This window comes from Triturus cristatus, chromosome 1_2 (assembly GCF_964204655.1).
Source record: "Triturus cristatus chromosome 1_2, aTriCri1.1, whole genome shotgun sequence".
Classification (NCBI taxonomy): Eukaryota; Metazoa; Chordata; class Amphibia; order Caudata; family Salamandridae; genus Triturus; species Triturus cristatus.
The window spans coordinates 460,618,878-460,645,164 of NC_140580.1; the positions used below are offsets into that span (position 1 = coordinate 460,618,878).

The following is a 26,287-nucleotide window of genomic DNA, read 5'->3' on the forward strand; positions in this document are numbered from 1 at the left end:
GAACCTGAAACGACGCCAGCACAAAGAACTTTCAAAGAATAAGCAACATACTTTTTTCATTTCCTGAAAAAGACTTATCTGGTTTCACCATGGATTGAACTATGGATTGTTTTGGGAATATTCTTCCTTCTACTTTAGTTAGCTCTGGTACTAACTCTGGGTATGCTGATAAATGGAAGATAGATTCAAAAGGACACAGCAAGTAAAAGAGCAAACTTACTTCTACAGCCACACAAATCATCCCATCGTGAAGCAAGAGACTTGTCAGCAGTGAACATCACAGCCGTTCCTATACCAGATGGTATAGTTTGTGACAGAACTGAATATGACATTTTTGGCCCGTCGGAGCTTTTGAAGATTCCACATTTATTTAAGATTTCATTAAGTGACTTTATTACCTCTGGTACCTTTTCTGATGATTGGGACTTCAAGACTGTTAATAACATGATGTCTGATCTGGAGATGTCTGCAGTATACAAAAATCATGAATATTTAGAAGGTTCATCAGACTATGAGCAAATTTATTGTTATAACCACTATGGTCATAATTTCTTCCATAAATCTGCAACACCTATAAATGTATTTATGTTTAACCAATGGGAACATTGTCCCACACCTCCAAAGGTAGCTCGAAAACTTTTGCAATGAAATTTCCATATTTCTCAGGCTTCAATTTGTCTAATCCGGAAAAGTTTTAGTTTAAAAATGTGAACAAGACAGGAACGAAAAATATGTTAACCAATACAAAACAGATTTATTCTGCAGCCTTTATTGCCCAGCTGTGCAGACCTTAGGGAATTCTTGCTAGGACCAAGAAAACCGCGTCAAAAATGTTTCATATATGCCGGTATCTACGCTGCTTATAATGAAGCATGGAAGGTTACCCAAGAAGAGACTGCAGAACGAATTAAGAAATTGATCGTATTAATTTAGAGAAAACTCTCTCTGTAGTAGACAATGGGTTAACGACTCTGTCGTCCAGATTATATTCATTGGACAGCATTGTGTCTTCTGTCATAGACATCATGGAACAGGACTTAACAGGACTTGGTCATGTTCCAACATGGTCAGTCTCAGCTATGTTCTATCATGCTATTGTGCTGGACGCTGCAAAACTTGCGTGCAGGCTATGTGCCTTGGCGTTTAATCAACACTACGTCACTGTTTTCAGAATTCAATCTCACTGATAAGCAAATCAGACTGGCACAAAGGGGAGCAGACTACACTATGCTGAGCATTGAAAAACTGGAAAAATTACCATTCACAGTGGCAGAAAAACCAGCTACTGAGTAGATCATACAAGGTAAAATTACTCTGCTTGTTACAACTTTCCATTTTCAGTATTGCCTAAAACATATACCAGTGGGCAAATATGAAAGGTTGGGTAAAGAATACATCAAGACATCCTGGGATTTACCTTACATACATAGATGTTGGAGTGAGGAACGTGAAGTGTTTCTTAGCGGTGAAAACTGTGAACACGCACTAAGCGGTTCTCTCCTTTGTCAGGGTATTAACTTACACGGGCCTGTGATGGTTCCACTACAAACTTAACCTGTCACCTGCAAGGTTCACCGGCTGCAGTGATTAATCCAATTTTTGGTCAACTTTCTAATGGGAGTTACATTATGTTGAATGATCACAGCTGCTGTGGCATGTTGCCAGGTATTCCATGTCTAGTTACGGTAACATCCAGGGTCACTTGCTGTATGCAAGTCTTGTCTCCACAAATAGACACAGTCAGGGAGTCACGTTTATGGCCTTCACTGAACACCTCTTCTATATGAATTGATACTCTAAGCAGAATGAAAGACATTCTTTTACAGAAAACAGTGCCACTGACCTCGGCCAGAGAAACCTATGATCTCCAAGTCGCAAGGACTTCTGCCGAGATGCATACCCTTTTGTATACAAACTGCCCTGTATATTTCTCCGAAATGTTAGGTCGTATCTTAAACATGTCTGATACGAGCGGTATTATACACGTATATAAGAATGTATGTGCAGGACTGTTAGCACCTTTTCAAGCAGTCCTCAGCATATTTCCAAACTTCGTGCACTCTGTGTTTGGCGGATTGCCGCTCCTTTTAGCACTCGTTACAGGGATCCTATTTTTGCTCCTACTTCTACGATATGGCAAGCCAAATCACCAGCGTCACTCCAGGCACCATAGAGAGAGCTCTATTGGAGATGAAGTGTCATGAGCGCATCATCCAAATTTTGCGTTTACCTCATCTACGAGAATTAAACACCACATGGTTTCTGTCATTCAGACCAATCTGGCAAGATTGCATCTTACCTGTTCTACGCTGCCTGCTCTGCGGTGAAGAATATGTGCTAGACATCTGTCTAACACTCCCATCAGTCATGCCTACGGATATCGATACTCTGCTGGACCCGGAAACGGCCCATCTCTGTGTTGTCCCCAACAGCTACCAATCCTGATGACGGCATTCATTGGGATCTCACAGTCACAAATTGCTACTGCTGAGGTACGAGAAGAAACATTAGGCAAGCAGGTAACATCCGATTCGAACATTGCTGATGCAACCAATTCTGAAGGCGATAGTTCACATCTATGTGCAGTTAATCTTTTAAACAAGGTATTCCACCTTTCACAGACAACGGTAGATGACTTTTTGTCTACAGGATTAGAAGATTTCATGTTTTCTCCAAGCCCACACACTGACTTTTTATTCAGGCACACAGTGTTCCGATGAGACTCTGAATTTGGCCTTCATTCTTTTCAGACAAGGGACTAACTTTGGAACTTTTTTCCTATGATAAATAGTTTTTTCCAAATTTGTATTTTTTTTTCATTTTTTGGCACAGTAATCTGCTTATAGTAGAACTATTCATAGAGAACGGAATTATTTGAAAATCTTCCAGGGACATTATGCCACCTTGTCACATCAACAATTGATTTGTGTTAACCTGATATGAAATGGTTTCAGCCCTTTTTTTTCTGTATTAACGAGCCATTTATTCATGTGTATATATGTCTTGTTCATTCTTTTTAGCATTTCCAATGCACACATATGCTTAGAATGAAATATTGCTTTTAATATGTACAGCACCTTATGCATAGCAATGGTTTTGTAATGCATTTTTAGGACATATGTTTTTAGATATGTTTTAGCATGTTTTAGCTAATCATGCGATACTTTCTTTTAGATATGTTTAGCATGTTTGGGATTTAGTAATATCATTCATATGAAACTGGAGTGGGTGTTGTGTGTAGATTTCGATTCCGTATATAGGTTTCCCGATTTATGCCCTTATATAGGTACAATTCATATTGCCCTTATTTAGGCATAGAAAATCCAGCCCTTATTTAGGCATTGTCCATGCTAACCAAATACAGCAGGGGTACTCACAAACTTTCTCTCGGGGGCCAAATTTACAGTGTGGTTTGTGGCCGAGGGCTGCACTGGTGGGGGCGGGGTCAGTGGGGGAAGATGGCGGGGGTAAAGCCACTAAAAAAATGTGACCAAGAGGTTGAACACAGGTCCCTGCAGCGGATGCCTTCATCCACTAAGCCTCCAGACCCGGCATACACATCTCTCTCTCTCTCTCTCTCTCTCCCTCCCTCTGTCTTCCTCCCTCTGTCTGTCTCCCTCCTTCTCTCTCCCTCACTCTGTCTCCCTCCCTCAGTCTGTCTCCTTCCCTCTCCTTCCCGCTGTCTGTTTCCTTCTGTCTCTGAGCCTCCAGACCCGGCATACACACATCTCTCTCCCTCTCTCTCTCTCCCTCCCTCTGTCTGTCTCCCTCCCTCTCTCTCCCTCCCTCTGTCTGTCTCCTTCCCTCTCCTTACGAGTTTCTTCAGAAGAGTTCTGTTTGTCCACATTATTAACTTCAACCTCTTTATATTCAAACATACAGTTCAAACATATCCTCCATGGCCATGCTGACTGCATATTTTAATAACTGAAGGAGCAAATCTGCAGCTGGCTAAATGTGATTGGCTACCACTGTGACAACATGGCTTTTGTCTTGTTTCGGAAGTTGTGTTTGATTCCTTTGTCGCCATGCCCCTTTTTTCTTCTTAGGAATTGTTTGAGAAAAAGCACTTATCCTCGTTTTCTCTTTAGCATGCATTTCCTCAACATATCTTTTAGACCGCTCAATCGCCTTTGATATGTTTATAGTGACATTAAGTGTGGGCACATCCTTACTTCTTGTCTTTATTTAAAAGGTGGTCTCTTATAACTTGATCATATGTAATGTTCTAAAAATCCCAAAATGCTGCCAGCTTTCTTAATACAGCTACCTTTTGTCACAGCCTTCTCCTTTTTTTGTCCTCTGGAATAACATTTATAATACTCCAGAACGGGGATATTTTTTTCCAAGCGTTCCCTGCTTCGGTGGACCAGCATATCGGTACACATCTATTTCACTGGAAGCAGAAACAAGATGGCATCAATTTATAAATTGCTTAGGAACTTCAGCTACAATGGGTAATTTCAAAAGAGAAAATGTCCTTTTGAGGTTTAGTTTATTTCTTCTAAAATCTTACAAAAGCTCTCAAGTAAACCCAACCACATCATCCCTTCAATATTGCCCTGTTTGTCTTTTGTACAAAAGAAGCAGAAGGCTGAATACTAGATATTTTGTAATATTTTAACCAAACGAACAGACAAACCATCTTTCCCTCTTAATGCCAGAATTATGATATTGAAATGACCAAAGAATAAAAGGAAACAATATTATTTAATAATTCTGCAGTGTATTTGTTCTTATTTTTTGCTATGGCCTATATTATTCTCTTTAAATAGTTGAGTATTGTAGAATTATGTCTAATAATAAACACAGACATCACACAGTAGGTTAAAATAAAGAACAAATGTTTTCTTACAACCGCTATGAAATCTTGCAAGCGCCTAGTAAGCTTGTCCCAAACCAAAGTGGCTACTCCACACATACACTATATGACATCACCTCACAATGCAACGTGTAGGCCTCACGTCCGGATACTAGTCATGTTTCAGTCCACCTCCCTCCTTTTCCCTCCCTCCCTCTCCCTCTGTCTCCCTCCCTCTACCTCCCTCTGTCATCCTCTGTCATTCCACCCTGCGTGTGTGTCAGCCGGCTGAGAGAGCTTCCCGGGCACACCAACAGCCGCACCCGAGCACTTCACAGGTCTTTAAAAGAACATTTGCATGTTAATTGTTGCATTTCACCTCTTCTTAGGCCCCGCAGCTCCACTCTGACTATCCCTGGAACCGCCCGCGGCACCCACAGAGCAGAGTCAGAGTCGCGCTGGTGCAACCGGCAGTGTTTAGGAACACTCATTATTTTTTTTTTTTTTAAACACGGGTACGATGTTTGCAAAGTCCGCGGGCCGACAAGGAAGGCTTGCCGGGCCGCAGGCAGCCCGCGGGCCGTACTATGAGTACCCGTGAAATACAGGCATGGTCTCCTAAATCCATCAATCCACTTCACAACGAGTTCTTGGAAAACCAGACTCTTAAGCCTTTAGGAATTTCCCTTGCTTGGATATTGATTTCTCCAAGAACTCATTTATTATGCATGAACATCTATTCCTTAGGGGTTCATTCATGATGATCCGATGCCCGACTTTTATGTAAATACAGGCTTTCCTAAACACCTTCAACGTATAAATATACCTGCACTTGCCCTGGCAAACCACGGTTCCGGATACGGTCCAGTTCGACTGCCTACTTGCGGTTCGCCACAGCAAGTTTGGAAGGAGATCGAGTTCCCGCCTGATGCACTGACCAGACACTGTCATCCTCCTCGCAGAGAATCCAGCTCCAGTGTTTCTGACTCCCCTTGCGGGGTGTTAGATATCGAGTCCCGGAAACAGATTCCAACCTCACACATTCTAAGGTATGGAGAAGACTAGAACTTAGAGAAACTTTTGGCAACTCTTGGCAAAACTAAAACTATAGCTAGCTATACTTTAGAAAACAGCACCTACTTCTTACCTCGTACTACACTTAGGTTAGGTACACTGGGGTAGAACTATTTAGAAGCATCAGATGAGTATTCACATTTTAGCCTGTGTTATTTCTGTATGTATTTTATGAATATATGTCACAGCTACAAACCATGCTATTGCAGTATTATTTTATCTTACTGCTAACCCTGTACGTATTGTACTTCACATCCTGTCTTACGATTGTAGCAGTTCATATCTCTTGCATGAGAAAAAAGACTGTTCAATAAACCCTTTCTATTGAAACACCCGTGTATCTATTTCTGTGTAACTCTGTAGAAACGAAGCATGCACGATTGACTGTGTGAAAATGTTATCTATTGTTTCCACGGTTCTGAGATTGTTCCAACTCTAAGGGAAACAAAGCTGTCATGTTTATGCGGTTGTCAGAAACTAATCCCTTCTTGTATATTCGAGAAGTTTCTAGCGACCTCTGAGTTAGCTGGCACACACAAGTAATTAAGTTTAATGTACTCGATAGAGACATACTGACCTCAGTCCCATGTCAAAACTATAGTGTACATTATTCCAATGAGCAGACCCTATCAGGGATATAGGACCTACACTACAAAACACAATAAAAGAATCAGTCAAGGTCTCAATAAATTATTCCCTTGCTCAACCCTTGGTTGCTGTCAACAACCAGCAGGCGTAACTTAGGAGACAGATGTGTAAAGCATTTTAAAACCCAATACATTAAATAAGTAAGACAATACAATAACACAACAAAACTCCAACTCCAATTTATAAAAATAGGCTATATTTGATGAACAAATTGACATCATAATGACAAAAATCCAATGTAGGGGACTGGAGATATAAATAATCACTTTCTAGTGCTTACAAAAAGTACAGTGCCAAATTGGGACATCTGGTTGTGCTTGACCGGGACACAGTCAAAATTTGAGCCTGGCCGCAATGGAGCCCTGGTCGGATACACTAAGCGGGAGGCTTGTGGCCAAATTTTACCTTCACACGTAGTCATTTTTCTGGAGCTTTTTCTCTCGACATTGAGTGAAGGTCATCTTCAGGCTGGATTTTCATCAATGTCTGCTTGGTTTTCTGCAAGGCCCGGTCAAATCCTAGAAGTCTGGAGCTCCAGAGCTTTCAGAGGGATGAACTTGAAATCCAGGTCGGTTGCACTGAAGGAACCTGGCTTGACTCTCAACTTTGATTCTGTCACCTTATGGAACTTTTTCAAAAAAGTTCACCAAACATCTCCAAACTTCTGAACTTTCTTCCAGATCTCTTTGAGAGTTCAAAGTGTCCACAAGACCGAGTCAGGTGTCTGAAATCTCTTAGATGGTCATTGGGATGTTAGGACTACAGTTCCCACAGTGTACCTGTCCAAATCCTTAAAAGTCCACTGGATGCACTCCAGGATGGGGACTTCTTGGTGGAGATGACCCTGGTGGGCTCTGGGGTGCAGGACAGGGTTCCAGAAGGGCAGTCCTTCTTCTCCTTATAGGTTCAGGCAGAAAATCTGAGTTGCTGGGTATCTCTTCCATATTTATACTGTGTTTCTGGGTGTCAAGTAGGGGGGCAACCCTGACCAATGGGATGCAGGGTGCCAGCCAGGTGTGTGACCACTTTCTCCAAAGAGTGGCATATACTTGTCCCAGAGAGCACTATTCTCTCAAAATCCAACACAGAGCAATACTTTTCTTGGAGTTTAGATGAGGCTAAGCCAACCCACTGATGTGACTAAGATTATCTAACACTCCCCTCCCAATCCTCTCTTTAATCTAATTACTGAGGCTCCTGTGTGACTGGGGTTGCAGGATGTGTGTGTGGGAGGGGGGGGGGGGTAAGCCTGTGCTGTCCTAAAGTGTCATTCTCCCTTTGAAAACCAGTTTGCCAAACCCTCCTCCCTCCTGCCTTCTGCTGTTTCAGTTCTCCTTCCATAAGATACCCATTGTCTCTCTAGAAGGCTACTTCACACCTCATTAAGATAGCTTGGCTCAGTCTGGCAGAGGCTGGCCAATCAGATGAGAGCAGCTGGAAGGCTGGATTTTGGCTTACAGAAAAGAAAGTTTAATAACTTATTTTCTGTGATAGTTATAAATCTAACAGTGACACGTTTTTGGATTTGTCATAACTATCATTTTAAATCCTTCAATGTCATTTTTGCTCCTTCTTAGCAATATTTGTACTTCAATAAAATATTACAATGTCAGCATAGGGAGCTCATTATCCACAATAGTGAAAAATGAGATTGTCACTTTTTCCCTCACCAGGGTTTATAAAACATATTTTATAATATCCCTGCTTATAGGTAAATGGCAACCTACCCCTGGGCACCTAGGAGAGATCTTAAGGCTGACTTATATGTAAAAATAAGGTAGATTACTACTTTGAAAGTACCTTTAACACCAATTTGCTTATAATTACAATTTAAAAGCCGCCTGAAAAGCTGGGATGCTTTTGAAATGACATCAGGCAACTCAGGAGTGCACACTCTAGCGAGCAAATCTATTGGCCCCCTAAACCTCCCTGCCCTATCATATGCTAGGGACTTATAGGTAATTTGAATCCCCCTTTCATTATTATATACTAGGGATTTACAGGGGTCTGTCATTGCCAATTATATTTTATACCAAACCATTTACTTTTAATCCAAGCACAGGCCCTGGGTTTGGTTAGCAGAGCCCAGGGCACAATCAAAGTTAGAAAACCAGTGCCTAGTAGTAGAAATGGGGATAAAACGCAGAAGGACCCTGCAAACAGGTCCTGATTTCTCACATACAATAACTGCAGTGTGATGTCTAACCTGGTGACACTGTCATAAATGTTTCTTCAATGTGCCATTAGGTATGACATACAGGTACTCTCACAAGTATACCATCCCCATATTTCAAGTGGGGTTACTGCAGAACAACTTACCCACACCATTACTGACACTACACTTACATTACCACACCTTCTTGTTTATTGTACAATCTGTTTACACGTGATGTTGTGTTTGCTCAATAAATGTAAGTGATTAGTTGGCAGGCGATAAAAACCTCCCCATACACATCGCACTGTTACAGCTATTATAGATCACACACACTTGTCACAGAGCTACAACCATGAAGTCTTGGCACTTACTTTCAGCATCATTATCCCTGAAGCAGTCAACTTTGGCTTGTGTGAATGGGCAATTTCCACCTGCAAAACAAAAACTGAGAAATTGCATTAAAAACAGAACACCTACACACACTTCCAAATCTAAACTAAGCACTATGACATACCAGTGTCATGGCACAGTTGGACACCCTTACACACATATGTATACATTTACAGAACATGGAATGCATCAAGTCACCTTGTAGGGATGATCTGCCAGAAGGTGAAAGGTCAGAAATGTCTTACGTCATATGTCCAAATCAGGCCCCAGGCATGTGATGTTCTAAGAACTTCTGGCCCGCCTTATCACAGCCCCTTGCACCATGATGCAAGGGTGCAAGCATTGGCACTAGGTGGCAAAGGTTTGCCAGCACTAGGAAAGTACAGGAATGCACCGTAATATGTTAAATATGATGCATTCCGGCCCTTTCACTCAGCTCAGTGCAGCAAGGTGACTTGCTGTATTGAGCTGCATGAAGAATTGATCAATTTGTCCATTGGTACATACATACTAGTCTTGCCACACACACATACCTTATACCTTGTGCAGCATGGATAATGATCTGTACTGTGAATCTAGCCATAGGGGATGATTTAGCCACATATGGTGCAGTGTTTGCATCACATGGGTAAGGAAAAGCAGCAATAAATGATGAATACAATTACATTTACAAGCCAAACCTTCTTCGGTGCTGGATATTGCTAAATAGTAACCCTCATTTGGACACATGGCTGGTTTGCATTACTTAGCATCAAGAGTGCTAACTCCCTGTAATGCAACACAGCATGTACGCCATGTGTGCTGCTTTGTGTGACAGTTTGATACGTCTGCCACTTGGTGTCATTCTTTTGCCTTGTGTGTTACAAGGCATTCACAAATTGCAACTATATTTTGATGTGTACCATAAAGAAGTTATTTACATTACTATACACTGATAGTGCATTAACACATACCTACAGGGGTTTCCATCTTCGAACCCAGCAGGTCCAGCACATCAGCATCACAGGCAATTTCGACCACCCAACGATGCTTCAGTTAGGAGGCAGAGCATTCCTATTGGGCAATCTTGCCCGTGTACCACCATACCCACTCTCATCAACCCTTTGACTCTTCCTCCTTCTGCCAGCATCTGCAGCAGGAAGTGCATCACCAGTCAGATCCGACATCCAACTTCTCCCGCCATAAAATGTTTCCCTCTCCACTTCCTAGACATGGCCACAATGGCTCAAGCCCTACCTAAATAAACTATCTCAAAGAGGGACAAAGGGCCGTTAAAGGTCCAGCACACGCGCCCCCAGGACTTTAAATATACACAGAGGCGTGCAGTTCCTATATTAGAGAAGGTATGGGGAACCTGAGGGATCAAGTCAGGGGATCTGATCCTTCAGGAGCAAGAGCCCTCACACACCCCAAGGGGTGTCATGCTTCGTTATAGGGCAGCTCCTCGTTGGGCCAGTGCTGCAATGCCCAATGGGCCCTGCAATAGGGGCTCTTTGCCGGAGTTCTTTTGAGCTGCCATAGTGAAGTGTGGTGTTTTATGTGAGGGTGTTTGGAAGTGAATAGGGTGGTAGGTTAAAAATCACTCGAGGTATTCAAAAGGCCAACATTTAATGTGTGAAACCATCAGTCACACTAAAATCAAATGTAGGCCAGAGTGGAAATAATGGTCTACATTGGCTTTAAATATAAGTGTTGATCAACATGTTTCTTGTCAAAAGGTTTTCACAAAGGATCAAGACAATTCGTCAGGACCATGAAAAAGCTAAACGACTCATAGGGAGGGGGACGGGCAGAAGTGCATGTGTCATTTAAAGGCGTACCAGTTCCAGTGCATTAAAGTATAAAGTAGATCTGGTGCAATTGATAAGTAAACTGACCTGGAAAAGAAAGAGAAAGAGAGCAGCAATAATATTAAATAACAGTACTGACACTGAAATAGGGATAGATATGGAGAGCCATGGCATGCTCAGTGGGGATAGCACTACATCAATTGTCATAAAATATCGATGATCCTGACAATGAGTGACTCCTCCATTGGAAGAAGTTTCATTAAGTGATTTGGTGACAGCCACGAAAGTGCAAGTTACTTCGTGTGTAAATCTGGCTAGAGGTGAGTCTAAATATGGTGCCCCTGTTTATTATCATACCGCATACAAATGAAATAATACACAGCAATGGTGACCAAGGTTTAGCAGAAAAATGTGGAAACACACACCATTACCAGTAGAAAAGTGTGTTTGCTTAAAAGTATGCACAAACTAAGTGCTAATCATGAGAGAGTGAAGCTAAGGTCTCCTATGCGCAATAGAAAGTAAACACCAGGATAGATAAGGGGCCTTACCACTAATGTAGATGGGCTAAGGCTCCATAAGCAGTGGAGGTGTCGCGCTACATAAGCATCATACTGCCTGGTAAAAAGATTAAAAAATAAACAAATGTAATGAAGAGGAAGGCTCCCCATGTGGTGGTAAATAACCACATAGGAGGTAATCCCTCAAGAAAGATAAATGAACGAAGAGTTACTCACGGTATAGGATCGCCATGGAAGGAGTGCGATATAGCCCTGGCTTGGCTCTTGCTGGAACACGAGAAAAAGGGAAATCGCTGGATACGTCATAATGATGCGCCTGCAGTGCTAATCCTTCTCACTGTCGCTGGTAAGGAACTGTGGCAAAAGCCAGTGCCATATCGGAATATGGTAGTAGAATGAGCCAGCACCATATTGGAGTGAAGTGATGGACAGTTAGACCTAGGGGATAAATTACCCTGGTGATGCAAAAAATGACTGAATCTTAAATCCAATTACTATATGATAGCAGAAGTGTTGGAGTACTTAACTCAATAGTTGTATGCTTTACCAAGGGGCCGCCAATAAATCACAAAATTGCGCAAAGGGGGAGTTCCACCAGTTGCTAAGTTAAACCATGTAACTGCGGTGTCAGTAAAAACAAGGAGCACACATCAATGGTGGAGCACTCATTAATGTTATCTAGGTCAATATAGAAGGGAGGCCACAGGGATGGCTCAGTTTGATAGGATCAGACGGTAAGAGTCAAGTCTCTCAGGAGGAATTAAAAAATGAGAATGGAGGGGGGGGGGGTTGGTTTTTTGTTGAGGTGCATCAGTTATGTATCTCACCCCAAGGTATGCTGTCATTCAGTCCTGTTGAATGTGTAGAATGGCGGAAAATCCATCTCTGTTCTTTATGGAACAGGTGATTCTTAGTTGCATTAGGGAATGATTCCAGTACTGTCCAGGTCATGTGGACGGGGGAGTGGAGTTTGTCAATGAAGTGTATGGACATATATCTACAGTGAAACAGTTAAATGTTGAGATTGTTTCTACACTGTGATACCTCATCTCCGTTACCTTTCTCCTAGGTTTCTTCCTAGTGTATTACATCGTTCAGAGCCTATTTTTTAATTGTGTCAGTATTACAATTATGGCCTGAGATGCAGGAAATGTAGGCAACTTGAGGCATTAACTTATTCATCTATCATATTACTGAAGTATGTCAATGTGGTTTATTATCTGTGCTTATTTAAACCTTGTATGTTGGAATGCCTGGGATTTAGCTGCACTTTGATCTTTAGGTATCACGTATGTTACTAGAGTACACATTTATACAAGAATTGATACTACAATTTCAGTGAGTGACATACATGGAATTTAGAATAAGTCTGGGTGGTGAACTCCGCTCCGCTCGCGGATTTTGCGGAGTTTTCTGCACTCTGCGTTATGCGGCTTTCTGAAAAACTCAAGCTCATCAACATCAAGTTGGCGAGCACCAGCAAGGAAAATCTACCTCCCGGCGAGATTTTTTCTCATTCATGCACATCAACGTCACTTTGGCGAGTGAGGGAAATCAACCTCCTGGCGAGATTTCTCAACACAAGCGGCTGGATTTTTCAATGCGACTGCTCGCATTAGGAAACCGTCTGTTCGCTTTGAAAAAACCAGCCGCTTGAGTAAAAAATCCACTCGAGCAGCAGAAAGGAAGCTGCGCCCACTTGCGCTGTGCATGGTGCCATTCACAATAACTTTGCAGCACAGACAAACACCCAGGGGTCGAAAATTACTGCGAACTGCATTTTTTCTAACTCACTCCGCCACTTGCGGAGCTCCGTGTAGCGCAGTGGAGGTTTTTGTGCACTTCGCAGAGTTCCGCATAGCAGAACTCTGCGAACTCTGCCCAGGTTTAATTTAGATGTTCTTTTTCCATTTGTGCTCCTGATACTTTGCTGAGCGAGCTGAAGAAATCCCTTGGAGCCATGACTAGCTTTGCAAGTAGATTGGGTTCATGGGCCCCCTGAGGTTGATCTGAAACTGTATAAGTCTAAAGGCATTTCTAGAGTTTTATGCGGTAGTGAAATCTGGGGGTATGTACCCCCACACAGGTTACATGTGGCGGAAAATACGTTTTTCCGTCAGGTCCTGCGAGTCCCCAAAGCACGCCAGCCTGGTCTGTGCATGAAGAGCTAGGGGTTGGTTATCTGGTGGATCAAGTGTTAATGAAACCTTTAGTGTGCTGGATAAAGATATGGACATGTGAGCATAAGTGTTTTAACTGTACGATCCTATCGGATTAGCTGGCCCTGGAACACATCAATAAAATTCCAGGGATACGATACGTAATGGAGTCTTTCCAGGCTATAGGAAGGCCAGACATTTTCTTTGCCACGACACTTTAAATTCTGGGGACGTTAAAATCATAAAAGAACTACATCATATATTTTTTACTGTGAATTGTCAGAACACTGAGCTTAGTAAATCCTCAGTGAGGGCCTTTGTTATGGTAAAGTCGGTTCCGGGTATCGAACCATATCTTTCGGTGAGCTAGTGCTCATGATAAATTCTTAATCACACGTTTCAGCTTCAATCAGCTTCATCATGTTTTTAGCATCCCCGGCATGTTTTTTTTTCCGTCAGACCAAAGAGGTCCCTGTGGCTGTGATCTTCAATCTCCTCAGGGCACATTACATTTTGTATTACTGTGTAAATATTTTTCATTACCGAGAAAATGCTTCCTCCGGCCCTTGTTAGAAAGTCTGAAGTTTAGGCAGGCTACAGTGGCACTCTTGCACTTACAGTTGTTACCTAAACCCTTTACATCCTGTGCAGTGATACGTTGTTTGCGGGCCGCTTACAGATCTAGGCTCTATAGAATTGACTGAACCTGTGTGGCCTGCATTGGTAAAGTTCTTTTTGCGCGAGGGTGTGTACAGCTTTGTCACCCAGAGTTTTATCAATTTGTACTGTTTTATTATGTATTGATGTTTTAGCTGCATGAAATGCTTTTTTATATATTATGTGATGTATTTTCCTTTTTATCGCATGAGTGTATGACTGTATCTTTTATGGATGCGTTTGCACCTGAATAAAGAAAGATATATATATATAGATATATATATATATATATATATATATATATATATATATTACCTACTGGCGGTCGCCAGTAGGTAGTTATAGTTAGGACCACGTTTCCATAGGAAATCCGCAACATTCTATTTTGAATAACTTTGGCGCCGGTCGACGAATCCTCGCGAATTTTTCAAAATAGGTGGGGCGCTACGCTCCGCTCCTACCCTGAAAGTCTCGGGGTGATTCGTCAAGCGGGGGCTGAGATAAAAGGGGGGTCCCAAAACGCGTTTTTCCCATGCATTTTTCCATAGGACCTTTAGACAGGGCTACAGCCCGAACGGCTGAACAGAATTACTAGAAATTTGGCAGAGAGGTAGTCCTCAGGTCAAGGAAGTGCCTTTTGTAGGTTTGGTGTAAATCTGTTCAGTAGATTCTGAGAAAATAGCCTTTAAATCAATATATATATCTGAGCCAGCTTACGGTGCGCTTACGGTACGCTTACCGTACGCGTACGGTGGCGTGCGCGAGCGCGATTCTGATTGGCTGTTACATCTAAGTAAACATTCGAATCGGTCGAAACCGGGAAGCGGTGGCCGCCATTTTCTCTCTCGCACTCTGAGGGGGGGGCTGTAAACAAAGGCAAAAAACATATAAAGGGGCTGTTTAGACAGCGCCCATGCACATAGCCATGTTAGTTGAGTCCTCAAAGATCCCCCAAGGCCAAAAACGGTAAATTTTTATTTTTTGAAAATTTCGCCGATTACGCTTACCGTACGCGTACGGTGCGCTTACGCTAAAAATTTTAATAAAAAAAAAAAACACTCTCTGTGCATGGCATATTATTGTCATCACTTACAAATTAAATTTAACAGATTACCTATCACAAGGAAGCGCATAATATGTCCTCCATGTGCGCACGGTGCGTAACGTGGGCACGCGGTGCGCGTAGCGCACTGCGTGCCCACCTTGCGTGTACGGCACTAACTGCGTAAAGTGGGCGCGCGGTGCGCGGAACGAACTGCGTTAAGTGGGCGTGCACGCCACGAATGGCGTAAAGTAACTTAGCATTTAAAAAACCGTACAAATTCACTGAAAAAACCATAGGTTTCACACACGTTATAGTTAGGAATTAGCATTTAAAAAACCTTGCTAATTCAATGAAAAAACCATAGGTTTCACACATGTTATAGTTAGCTGGAAATTTTACTGATAAAAAAACAATGAAATTCCCCCGTTATAGTTACTGTAGGCAACTATAACTCACACGACCGTAATCCTCTGCTGATGACATATGTGTCTTTATGAAAAAAAAAAAATTGTAAAATATGTATAGCTAAAATTTAATGGAAGAAGACATGGGCAAATAAGTGTCTAAATACAGTATTAGCATCAGCAGAGGATTGCGGTCGCGTGAGTTATAGTTGCCTACAGTAACTATAACGGGGGAATTTCATTGTTTTTTTATCAGTAAAATTTCCAGCTAACTATAACATGTGTGAAACCTATGGTTTTTTCATTGAATATATATATAGATATCCTGATACTTTTATATATATGGATATCCTGATACTTTGATAAACTGCTATGTGTGACACATATGTGTAGGATACAAGATGTGTTCAATGGCTGTGTTTTAGTGGAGTATTTACAACTCATTCAACCATGCTTGCGCACAAACACAACTCAAATTTTTCTAAAATGTAACCTTGCTTCTTATATTGATGATAATTATGGACCACATGATTTGTTAGTTGTTGTGTTTTACATTGCAGAAAGTATGCTTCTGTTCAATCACGCAGTGTGAGCTGACACAACACTTCTCATATTTTGCTGCTTCTATTGCAGCATCGTATCACACACTGGGGCATCATTGGCTACCTTTTACAGTAAGCTATTCCCACAATGTTCACATGACACAAGATCCAGACACAAACAAAGAGAAGGGTATTATGCCATACCTTTACAAATTGTTTGTTGGTATATTCAATAGTTCAGCTTTCCTTACCAATGAATAGGCAATTCCCATATCTGCCATTCTGGAACCGCTCATTGATAGTACTGTGGTAGAAGATGTATGCATAATGTGGACTTCCTGGGAATTTTGCAAGGACAGTGATGAACATTCCATGATGGTCCACTATTGCCTGGAAATTTATGGAGTAATTTTACTTATGGTTTCTGTACAGGTGCGATGTGGCTGCAGGGGAAACAAATTGCACCTGTGCAATTAAAGGCACCAAGCACATGAGGGTGTCCCAAAATGTTGTAGAAACCTTGCTTGGTGTGTGAGTTTTATGACGGCATCCAACACTGATGGGAAAAAGGCAGGAAAAGCTTGCTGTGAAATGCATGCCAATCTGGCTGCTGTGATTTGAAAGGATCCTGAAGACATCAGCGCTATCATCTCCAGCAATTCCATGATGGGCTCCCTCTTCAGTCTGTAAAATTGTATCACCTCCTCTTCCTACCTGAGGTGAATGAGGGATATGCACTGACAAAAAACACGCTCCTTTGCCCTTCATTGCCTACGTGGTTGTGTTCTAGCTACTCCCAGTTGCAGTATTGCAACCTTCATGGCGTAGCTGAGCTTGCCAGAGTATACTATGATGTTGAGATTTTCTATCCCACAGCCATTGCATTATTTCTTATGCCTGGGTTGCCAATGTGCAGCAATTCTGATGCATTTTTATCATTGTGTTGCTCTATTCCATGATGCGTGATGCAGTAATATATTGGTAAATACCACTGCGTTACAGTTGCATTGTATTTTGAACTGGATTTTGCATATATTAATTTGTGCATGATGCAGGAGGATTCAGCGCAACTTTTGCACCACTAAGGGCCAGATGCAGGAAGCCAAATAGCGAGTGCAAACGCTGAAATTTGCAGAATTTCAGTGTTTGACATCGCTATTTGGCTGCGAGCAATGTAGGTAAGTTTAAACCTACTCGCAAAATAAGGAATCACAAAATTGCGATTCCTTATTTTGCGCAAGCATTTAGAGAATCACAATTGGCGATTCCCTAAATGCCATGCTGGTAGGCTTCACAAATTGCGATTTTGCCTTAAGGAATCGCAAAATACAACCAACTTCAAGTTGGTGGTATTGTGCGATTTGATTTCAAAAAGCACTTTTTGTCTTTTTACAAAGTGCCATGTGGCACACATACATGTCTGTATGGCATGTATGTGCGCCACATGTGCACACATGCACATTTCAGGGGTGCAACATGGTGTCCTTTTGGAACCCTTGCACCCTTGAAATTGCGCCCGCAATTTGCGAGTGCCTCTTGGTGACTCACAAATTGCGGGCGCAAATCCTATTTATTCCTATGGGCCTCTTGGCCCATAGGAATGAATGGGATGGGATTCCTTAATTGCGAATCTCAATTTTAGATTCACAATTAAGGAATAATAAGGAACCGCAAATATTTTTGCGATTCCTACCTACATTCAATTTTGCGAGCCCTTAATAGCGATTTGGTAAAAATCGCTATTAAAGACTCGCAAAATTGAATTCACCTACATTTGATGCATTTGGGTACTTGTGTATTTTCTTACATATAGCTTACTGCTTGTGTCGTTCTTCCACCCCATTGCGTTGCAAACCCTTGATAAATATGTCCCGTGTTATAGAGCAAATCATATCAAAATATGTTGCTTTATGCCATATAATTTGAACCTTTACCACATTTACACACCAAAGTATGCTTCCGTCATCTACTTTATTTAAACTATTTTGTAAGCATTTTTTTGGCCTTTCTTTAAACCTTTTAAACTGGAAGTGACATGATCTGGAAGGCAGAAAATGCAACCTAGTGATCTATTGAAGTTAACACAGGAGTAAACGAAGGGACGCATTTCTTTCACCATCGAGGAAAGGCTATCTCTTGATCAAACTTTTCCTGCTGCAAATGGATACAGGAACTGCACCCCCTTCCTCCTCTAACTTCACTTCCTATTTCAGAGCTTGAAGGCAGTTCAAAAAGAAGGACTATCTATTGAAAAATTGTTATATCATAAACAGTTAAAAAAAATCCTGGATGGAAGAATGTTTGTCTGGAAATTTCAGCAGTGTTTGAAAACATAACAAGTAAGCTACATGTAAGACAAGTTTAATTTATATTGCAGTAATTCACAAAATAGTCTTTGAATCAATATAATGATGATTAGTACTACATAGCGTGTAAAAACCTGGAATAAGCTAGGATGACTGTACAACAAGATGAAACAAACAAAGGATTGTCAGTGAAAAAAAATAAGAGAAAACGTTTATGGAAACTTCAGCACCATGATCCTTTCATCTCAATGAAAGTGAAGGTTGAAAAGAATGTTAATGTTTGCCCTTAGAAAAAAACTACAAATAAGGGTCTGAACCCCCACAAAAAGCTAAACAAGGTACGAATAGGCTGTAAGGAGATGCCTATGTGAGTCAGTGACTTTCCATAAGAAATCAAGGTGATGGGTTTTTTGCAAAAGACTTCTCAGTAGAAGTGTGGACTCAGTGTAAAAAAAACAAGTGAAGACACTATGAAAACCCTCAGGTTTTGCCAATGGCTCTCAATCGTCTTATTTTCCTTTACAACGGGGTACCCGTTAAGGATGTCCTCTTTCTCCTTTGCTTTTTATTTTTTCCCTTGAACCTTTTCTACTTTCTTTGCATCATTCACCTTCCTTCCAAGGCTTTAAACATAAGGCAATTGAAATTAAATATACGGCTTATTCAGACGATATTATGTTATATATTTTAGATCCATCTATTTCTCTGCCTGCATTCTCGGATCTTCTTTCTTCTTATGCCTCCTTATCTGGGTACAAACTAAATTTCTCCAAATCTGAAGTTCTTCCATTAAACAAATACTGTTTAAGGAGCATGTTTGAAGGGTTTGATCTTAAGTGGAACACTAGTAGTATTACCTGCTTGGGGATTAAATATTCCTCCTCTGTTGCAAAAATGATCCAACTTAATTTAGATGAGGTTCTTTTAAAAGTTAATAATATGACAAACAAATGGTTTCCCCTTTTCCTATCATGGTGGGGTAGATTGGACACCATCAAAATGATGCTGCTTCCTGTCATTCATTTCTATTTGCCCATGTTACCAGTTAGACTTCCTTTAAAGTTTTTTAGAACCCTTAATGGGTCTCTGAGTAAATTTCTCTGGAATGGACGGAAGGCCCGAATGTCTTTAGCCATCTTATCTGCTCCTAATGACCGGGGTTGTGTACACTTCCCCAATTTTCGACAATATAATTCTTCCTTTTCGATTTATCAAGTGCTACCGTATTTATCTTCCTCTGAAGGGACTTCCAGTTATGTCTGGCACAGTTTGGAGGAATCGTTAATTCATCCTTTTCCTTTTTCCTTGTTGGCTGGTTTTGCTAATCCTCCTCGTTCTTTTAATCACCCGACGATTTCACACTTTATTTCTACCTTTCACCCAGTTAAGTGCAAATCCCAGTCACCTCTACAAGTATTTTTAGACTCACTTCTGTGGCATAACAAACTCATTAAATTATCAAATTGTACCATTTTTTGGAAACAATAGGCCGTTAAAGGGATATTCCTCGTTAAACATTTACTTAAAGATTCTCTTTTCCTCACACCCCAAGAGGTACAGCTTAAGTTTCATGTACCAGTCTCCTCACTACTTAGATATGAATCTTTGAGAATGCTTTTAATTGATCGATTCTCCCTCCTTTCTGGATCTCCTTCATCTTCTTTGGACTCCATATTTGAACCCCTATCTACTTCTCCCTCTATTCGAGCCTCACACATCTTTAAATATCTCCATTTCTCCGCTCTTGATCGTCACAAGACTAAAGTTGAACTTCTATGGGAATCTGATTTGCAGCGTACCCTCTCAATTCACACTTGGAATTCTATATGGGCTCGCATGCATCACACCTCCTGCAATGCTAGCACCACTCAGACGCTTTATTATTTTTATCAAAGATTGTTCTTTACTCCTTAATCCCTTTCCATGTATAATGTAGAATTATCCCCGAATTGTTGGTCATGTCAACACTACCCTGGCTCGTTAATGCACTCCTTTTTTCAATGCCCGAACATTTCCCGCTTTTGTACTAAAATATGTGAATCTATATCTTCCATCTGTTCTATTAATTTTCCTTTTGATATATATTCTATATTCCTTGGAAGTAATTCTGTAATATGGATTGGTTCTCGCAAGGTTGGTATCTTTGTGTATATGTTAATTGTTATTGCTTTTCAGGTAATAACCTCTAATTGGAAAGATGCCTCTAAGGTTTCCTATTCTGCTTGGTGGAACCTTCTCTGTTACCATCACAGACTGGATACAACTTCTGTCAGCACATCTCAGCAAATGATTCGAAAAGAAGCCTTGTGATCTCCACTTTCCAATTATTTATCCTCTTCTGCACTTCGTAATAATGACTCTTCTTTTGTTTACCAAACGCCATGAATTTTTTCTTTTTATTTTCTTTTGCTTTTGTAGCTTTTAGTAGTCAAGGTTGTGTATGTTTCACACAAATGATATATTAATGTATTTTGGTAATCTTTACATGGTATTTGATGAGGTCAGCTCTCATTTTTCCTTTCCTTCTTTCTTATTTCTTTTCTTTCTCCCCCTATTTTCTTATTTCCTTTTCTTTCTTTTCTTTCTTTCTTCTTATTTTTTCTTTCCTTCTCTTACCTTTCCTCCTTTCTCCTGTCTTTCCCTTCTTTGAAAAATGTAAAATGCTATTGCGTTTCAAGGTGCGACTTTTCATTATTACTTTAATATTTTGGGATATGTATCATTGGTAGTTATCTTCTAATGTTTATTCCTTCATCATTTATATTCTGTTTTGTTACCCTTTTGCTCTTTTGTCATGCACAATTTTGTATAATGTTGTACCTATGCCTTTACTTGCTTCATTAAAGCTCTTTAAACAAAAACACACTATGAAAAGAAAATGGTCCGATACAAGATGCAAATAAATTCCAACAGGGATACAACTTTATCAGCAGCACAGTCAGTAATAAAAAGCACAGACAAATAGTAAGCGTTCTCTGGTAGATAGTCAAAATGCAGCAGTGGTTTCTTTGATAGGGCGCTGGGACTCCGCCCACCCTATTTGCATGTGCTTAGATCATGCCGGTAATTGCTATTTGCAATTACCATGATGATAATTGCAAATAGCAATTACTGGCATTCACATTTCTTTTAGAATGCTAAGTAACACCAGTGACGACGTTTCTTAGCATTCTAAAAGAAATGTGGGAGCTTTGCACCAGTGCTGGAATTGGACTCCTTCTGCGCTGCTGCCTGCCTGATGATGCTCAGACACAGACGTCAGTGAGGGCAGACAGTAAGTCAGGTTTCTTGTGAGACAAATAACTGCCATATAGTTCCTCTGGAAACATGGACTGACATGGTGCCAGCCCTGCAATTCAATACATCGAGGTCCTTGGACACCTCCCACAAATGATGCAAGGCAGGGTCATGTTTTAAAGCAGCCGCAGTTTGTTACAGTATAAACCCTGTGCCTCCAGAGGCCCCTTATTTCTTAAGCAGTATTGAGGATGCGCCCTTTCCCAAGTCGTCACTGAATGGGGTCATCAAGCATAACTGACCCACCAATCCCTGTGATGAGATGGGAAAGAAAGGGGTCATTTTTTAATTTTTTTTCCAAAAAATGCAACTTACTACAATAAGCACAGCACATTGATCATGCTGTGATTACTGTAGTAACGCTACATTTTTGCATTTTGTAAAAATAAAATGCGTTTTTGCTAGTATGACGTGACCTCACAGCATCATGAAACTCAACTCATGATCCTATGACATCAGTCACATGCTGTCTGCTGTAAAGAGATACACTGGGCATGCTTGTGCTCAGTGTATCTGTTTATAGCATTTTTGCCAGATTTGCAGAGTAGAGCTTTCATTTTTAGCTTCTCTGTGAACTGTGGCTGGGAATCGGACACCTCCCTGTGTGACAGCGACAGGCAGCACACCAACCCTGGCCTCATCTCATCAACCCGCAGGACAGACTGGGACAGAGCCTCTCAGACAGTCTGGCAAGGTAAATTTAAAACTGTAATTATTTTATTTTGCCAATCTTCATTTTCCTTAAACACATTACATGTTCTGAATGCAATCTGTACATAAAGTCAAATTTTTGAAGCCACGCAAAGCCACTTTGCATGGCTTCGAGTGGGTCAAAAAATATGAGTAACGCAACTCAGCACAAATCTCTGTGTTGCATTACTCAGCCCTTGGTAGCCATTACATGGGTGTTCCTACAGAACTCCCATGGTTTTTGACACATTCCCAGATTTACAAGGCCTTGTAGCCCTAGGAATGCGCCAAAAAGATATGCCTCCTCAGGGGAGGCGCAACAAGGAGAAATCTATTTATTTCTTCTCGTTTTTTACTCTTTCTATTTGTGCTGTAGGATGCAGCACACATAGAATGAGGAAAAAGCCCCTCAGAATAGTTTTTCCTGTACAACCACAATCCTGCTTACATCGCAGGCACTTTTGCACCATGGTGCAAGGGTGCCTGCGTTTGCACTAGGCTGTCAAAATGGCACAAGTGTAAGAGAAACGAACAGGAATACACTGGGGCTTATTTATGAACCCTTGCGTCACTTTTACGCCGCTGGTGCGTCACAGTGGAGTAATAAATGCGCCTTGTTGGGTCATATTTGCAAAGTGACGCATCTAGGTAGATGAGTCACTTTGTAAACCCCTGCGCCACATCATACCTGCGCCAGGTATAATGTATGCAAGGGGGGCGTTTTGACGCAAGAAAGGGTCGTAGAAGTGGCACAGTGAAATCTTTAAGATTTCACTGCGCCATTTCTTGGATGCTAATGCGTCAATTTCTTACGCCTGCCTCATGGCAGGTGTGAGACTGACGCAGGCACTATCAACATGGGACTTGCCCATGTGAAAGGACGCATTGCTAGAGTTGCGTCACTTTCGTGACTAACTCCAGCAATGCGTCACTTTTGCGCCTACAGATAGGTCAGAAATACTGATGCATCTAATTCAATTTCAATTCAAATAGACTTTATTCGGATTTCAAAAACCATCCATAAAAGCACAAAACAAAATTTTTAAGATGCACATATGATACTACAATTTTGGGCCACAGCTTGTTACATATAAAATATAATTTATAAAAGCAACAATGAAAACTCAAATGACCTTCTTGCTATACTGTGCATAAAACCATCATACATACAGTATATAGCGGTATGCATAAAGGATAGCTATAAATATTATGAAAACAAGACAAGTGCAATACATTAGGTTGTGCAAATCATGCTTTAAAGTGCAGAATGCATGTCTCGACACAGTTAATCGATTTTCAGAGACCTGCGTGAGCGTACAATGGCGTTAAGAAAATTACTGACTCTAAAAATTAATTCATCTGATCCCAACATTAAAAAAATGTCTATAAGCATAGTTGTGGTCAGTCAAGTCATATTTCCTACAATAGGGAATTAAGTAATGCCTTGTAAATTTCATATAAAAACCACAGCCAAAAATAAAATGTTGCATACTCTGGGTTCCACCATGGTCACAAGGGCAGTTTAATTTTTCCAGATTTTTAATGTAACCCAGTGGAAAGCAGATGAGATTTACAATACTCCTGTCCCTGAATCTAAATAGTAAGGTCCTATTCCACCTGCCCAATTTTTTACATAGATAGGGCTGAGGTGACATCGGAAATTCGGTATATGGTTCCTGGATTAGTGAGTAGTTAATTGTGGATTGTTTCGCGGAGTCTACTCTTTCCCTCTCTTTATGAAAATGCTGATAGAGTGCCCTTCTCACCAGGTTTTTGTGGGTGCCATCGATCTGGTCGGGGTGTGAAAAGAGATGACCATAGTTGACACTCACGAGGCTCCTTTCTACCGCATTTATCCATGGGATTAAACCGACGTTCTCACTTTTCAAACAATCTATAATAATCTCACGGGACAGGGAAGCTGCCGGGTTTTTCCAGACCCTTAACCAAAACAGTGCTGGTCTAGCTCTTATAAAATCCTCAACATAGTGCAGTTTTAATTCATTATGACATACATAGGTCGGAGCACTAATAACTCCCCCCAAGATTTTCCGACAAAATCTATTCTCTTCTCTCTGTAGTTCGGAGCAGTTCGAGAACCCCCAAACTTCTGCACCGTATGTTCCAGTTGGAAGACATTGGGTCCGGTAGATTTGTAATAAGCTGGAAACCACATCGGCCTGACGTGGTTGACGAAGAGAGGTAACAGAGTTAATCGATTTGGAGAGTTTATTTCTCCCCATTGCAACATGAGGTTGCCACGAGCCGCTATTAGAAAATAGCAGACCCAAATATGGGAAAGTGCAAGTGCTTTTTAAAGTGTTTTGACCTATCGTAATCTTTGAGATTTTATAATTTTTAGGGCCGCAAGTCATTATAAAGGATTTGCTGAAATTAGTGCACAAACCTAAGTCAGACATATAATCAACAAATCCCGATATTAAAGTACGCAGGGCATTCGGGGTGCGGCCCATGAGTACCGCATCATCCGCGTAGAGTAACGCCGGGATAGGTTTCTTATTAATAATAGGGACGTCCTTTGTCAAGTTACATAAGGAATGAGTTAATTCGTTGATGTATAGTATAAAAAGCAAGGGGGCCAAGACGCAGCCCTGTCTCACCCCCTTGCCTATTAAAATCTCATTTGAAACCTCGCCTTCGTTATTTATTCGAACGCGGGCTTTCAAATTGCGATGGAGGTTGGCCAAAAAATGGACTAAGGGTTCATCTAGACCATAATTTAAAAGAATGGACCATAAGCGAGAGCGGTTGACAAAATCAAATGCTGAGCTTAAGTCCATAAAGCCAAAATACAGGGGGGATTGTTTGGCTCTCGTGTATTTGGCCATTATATGGTTAAGGTTCAAACATTGTTCCACCGTGCCAAGCTTGCTCCTAAAGCCTAGCTGGCAACGGTGGATAATAGAGTTTTCATCTGCCCAGGTGCTAATTTTATCAAATAGAACCCTACCAAGGACCTTCAGGGTATTATCGATCAAAGATATTGGTCGATAACACCCCGGGTCCAACCTATTTCCCTTTTTAAAAATGGGTACGATAGTACTACAAGACCATGTCGAGGGGATGGATTTCTTGCTCAAATTGTTAAAAAGGTTACAGAGCAAGGGGGCCCAAAAGCTTGTATTCGATTTTATCTGGTCGATGGACAAGCCATCCGGGCCGGGTGCCTTATTGCCAGCACTATTGGCAATGGCTTCCTCCACCTCCTCTAATGTTATGGCTATGGTACTGTCGGGGAAATTATCCTCAGTAGGATCTCCAACTGCAGCATAAAGCTTTGAGAAATGGGTGACCCATGAGTCTCCTGTGATATTGCAATTTATCGGGGTGATGTTACTTCCCAGGGCTCTCAAGTTCTTTACGTCTCTCCAGAACCCAGTTGAATCTTTTAGGGCAGCAGATTTGGTGAGATTGTCCCAATGGCTTATTAAAAGCTCCTCAGTTCTAACTTTTAGTGCATGTTTATATTTGGAGCGTAGTGAACTGACAAGGGACACATCTCGGGGTTTGGCTTCCAAGGCCTTTCTAAGTTCTCTATTAGCCCTCGAACAATTGGTATCAAACCATCTTTGATTATTTGCATTATGTTCTTTTGATGGTCTGGAGATTGCCCTTTTTATAATTGTGCATAGATCACAGAAAGACTTAGTTATATTGGGGCCACCAGGTGTTAAGCAGTTAGAAATCAGCAAAGGATTATTCCTAATCACATTAGATAGGATCTCTTGGTTGTCGATCCCTCTCCAAACAATCCTAAGCCTGTCTGTAGATATGGTAATATTTTGGG

General features: G+C 41.1%; 1 long non-coding RNA gene across 1 annotated transcript in view; it reads right to left on the bottom strand.

Annotated features, from left to right (window-relative positions):
* LOC146867495 (uncharacterized) overlaps positions 1–26,287 on the bottom strand; it is a 95,965-nt gene that overhangs the window by 37,887 nt on the left and 31,791 nt on the right. The window contains exon 2 of the long non-coding RNA XR_014966099.1: positions 9,050–9,123. This is a non-coding gene — a long non-coding RNA (uncharacterized LOC146867495). The remainder of the gene's footprint in view (positions 1–9,049; positions 9,124–26,287) is intronic.